Here is a 3,176-nt window from a genome sequence, read left to right as displayed (position 1 = left end):
TCCTTTGAGAAATATTCCCATATTTCCCAGGTTACAACCCACTAGATAACAACCTTGAGCTGAATGTTATCACGGCTGAGATTTCCCACCACAGCAACATACAGGATACTTTTTTGGTTTACTACCCACCCAAAAAAAAAAAAAAAAATGTATACAGCTAAATAAAGTGAAGGTTCACAGTTCTGACAAAGCCTTTCAGTGGGAATCTGGGACGCTTTTCAAGTGTTACCGACTGCTTTATTTTCCCATGGCTCTTTCCAAGATAATAATTGCTCCGCAGATGTTTCCCTCAGGACAGTGAGATGTTCAGGTACTGGGGCGAAAGCTGAGGCTTTGAGCTATCATTCACAAGGCTACTGTTACCTGCTGTGTTCTTGCAGAGTGCAGCCTTTTCCCATCACAGAATTTCTTAGGCGTCTGGTTTATCAGAAATGCTGTAAATTTGAGCCCTCTGGCTAACTGTGCCTGATTTATGTGAATGACGCGGTTGTATCTGTATGCAACACGAATAAGAAAAGGGAAGACACTTTATTTCTGCCACACACAGTAACTTGCACATGCCCAAATACACAACTCTGAAATATGTTACTCAGCACTTTGGGAAGTCACGGCTGCTAGACATCCAAGAAGGTTTGTGTTCCAGCTTTCAGCACAATCCCAACTTCTGAACAGGTCCTGCAAAACTAAAAATGTAATGCTTTGTTTGACTTTTCCACATTACATGCGCCTTTCTCTATCCTCCAACTTGCAGAAGCCATGTGGACTCTGCTTTTGTTTGAGGATGGAGTACCACCTTAGGGAGACAGGACTTCACGCCACAGTGCATGATGAAGATGGTAGTTATCACCCTTCCTAGCAGTGCTGCCACTTCTTCCTCCTTAATTTAAAAATAGGTCCCATTAAACAAGTGACTCAGGCCTTGAGAACAACTATCCCCTCCTGTGGTAATTTAAGGTCTATAAAAGTCAGCCCCACGGGCACTTGCTGAATCACAAAACCAGAGTGGACAATGTTTATGACTGTTTTTGGTGGGTATGGTTACACAAACTCACGTGAGGGGAAGAACAGCTTCCATTTGCAGTGCAAACCCTGGGCATCTGGCTGCTAGGCTTTGTCTTGGTGGGCCACCTGGGGAGAATTTGGATGTGCTCGCAGCAGTCCTTCTACGTGATGTATGGGCTAAACCAAGACACGGGGATGGTAAGTTCAGGTACCAAGTCAAATCCAAAAGCAGCAAAACAACACTGAAAGTGCAGCACATACAGACGTTATGCAAAGAAAAGAAGGGCTGCTTCATATCCCATAAAACAGGAAAATCATCCATTTTGAGGAACTGATAGCACAAAACGGCATCCCTCTTTCTTCTGAATCTGCTCACAAAACACTGGTTTTACCTGGCTTGAAAGGACCTAGGCCAGAGTTGCAAATTACCAGTGTTGCTTTGTAGGAGCCTCCCTTTACCCAACACCTACCCTGTCCAGAAAACGTGACAACCTAATAGCTCCTCCTCAAGACCTGACCAGGAGGTCATTCAGATAACGGAGAACATGGTGCATAGAAAGATCTCTTTCTTTCCTTCCCACAGAGCAGCCTTTACACAGGACCTATGAAATTACAAGGAATATCTTGCAGTCTTCCCTCTGCTGCTGTAGGTCCAGCTAACCCATGTGTCTCGCGTTTCCAGACACAACAGAGGTTCTCGTTTCTCTGCAAGTGTAGGGAAGAGGAAAGGACTGAGAATCCCTGAATACAGCTGCAAAACTTGGCTTTGACTTTGTTGGGCAGAATGTTGAGCACTATAGAGCTCTGGCCAGGCAGGGATTTGTGTGGAGTTAAAAGAAAAATGTACTCCGCCTTACATTTCTCTCTTAAACTGGTCTTTCTTTGCTTCTTTCCTATATAACAATGGAAGAAATATTTTCTGCCTAGTCACATTCGCACACACACACTCATACAAACCAGCCTGGAAAAGAAGCCAGATATATCACTTGGGATCTTATCCAACAGTCTCCTAGAAATAGAAAGCCAACAAGAAAAAACACTTGGTCACTGCCAGACTCCAGTGCCTCTGTCTGAGCTGAGCTCCTTGGAGCCAGAGCGGTCACTGTAATGTCAGGACATTGGCTCTCATCAAAGCTGTGTTCATTGCAAGGAGCCCTGCTTGGGAAAGGCAGCCAGCCCCACAGACGATCAGAGGGGGTGATCTTTGATCTTCAAAGCTTCCTGAGAGCCCGCAGTGGTATTGAGAGCCTGTGCCACTGCATGATTTTGGCTATGAGCGGCAACGCTCTTACAACGTAGAAACTCACAGGAATTGTTTTCCATTTAAGCTTCTTCTGCCAGAAACTCAGGACTGTGACTTCACTTGAGTATTGTTGCTATAGCCTGAATAGACAGAGGGCGCAGGACAAAGCTGGATTTGGAACCAACTTTTTTCTGAAGGACAAACGGGCCAAAATCCGAATAACACTATCTTTGTCCCCAATGCACTTGGATGCAGATTGCAGTAGTAGTTTGAGGGACCTCTTTAAACCTTAGACAAGCCACATTCCTGCAGAAGCTGCCCAAACTCACCCTACTGGGCTACCCCACAATGTCATCTACTTTATGAGAAAGCATAACACCCTCCTTCCTTCCCCATTGCACAATCCTGCAGGTGAGAGAGAAAGCAGGAGGATCACCTCCCTACAATCAGCTAATTAATTAGCACATGCCTGGGTGTAACGCTTTCAGCAAATCCCTGTCTGTTTGCTAATTAGTATCATTAGCTGGTGCCCCAGGGAACTGGCTTTGATTATCCTTCTCTTACTGATTATACAGGAACAACAAGGCAAGTACTTTCATTGGTCATAAAATTATTTCAACTCTTCTAAAAGCCCATCTACAGCCTTTAGCTCTCTGACCTGCTGTGCTGATGAGTCACCTATTCACTGACTGAAAAGGATTGCTTCTTATTACCTAACACCTGTCTTAGACAACCAGGCACGCAGGCACAGGAAAAAAAAAAAAAAAAAAAAAAAAAAAAAAAAAAAAAAAAAAAAAAAAAAAAACTTCCACCACCTGTCTTTTTTGCTTTGTTTGGAGATTTGAGTTTTATTTTAGGACTAGTCTAAGCGGGATGGCATATTTGCTTCTGTCATCCTGTAAGAAGCAACTCCCTACCCCAGATTCCTTGG

General features: G+C 44.1%; 1 long non-coding RNA gene across 1 annotated transcript; it reads right to left on the bottom strand.

The window, feature by feature from the left end:
* Window positions 1-509: 509 nt before the first annotated feature.
* On the bottom strand, window positions 510-2,661 carry LOC137858750 (uncharacterized). Its single transcript, XR_011097976.1, has 5 exons — window positions 2,575-2,661; window positions 1,473-1,604; window positions 1,268-1,370; window positions 1,053-1,179; window positions 510-683 (listed from the first exon to the last, which is right to left on the bottom strand). It is a non-coding gene; the product is annotated as an uncharacterized lncRNA (long non-coding RNA).
* Window positions 2,662-3,176: the final 515 nt, after the last annotated feature.

Source organism: Anas acuta, chromosome 6 (assembly GCF_963932015.1).
Source record: "Anas acuta chromosome 6, bAnaAcu1.1, whole genome shotgun sequence".
NCBI classification, from domain to species: Eukaryota; Metazoa; Chordata; class Aves; order Anseriformes; family Anatidae; genus Anas; species Anas acuta.
Note: the sequence above shows the minus strand (reverse complement) of the source record. Positions and strands in the feature narration are given on the sequence as shown.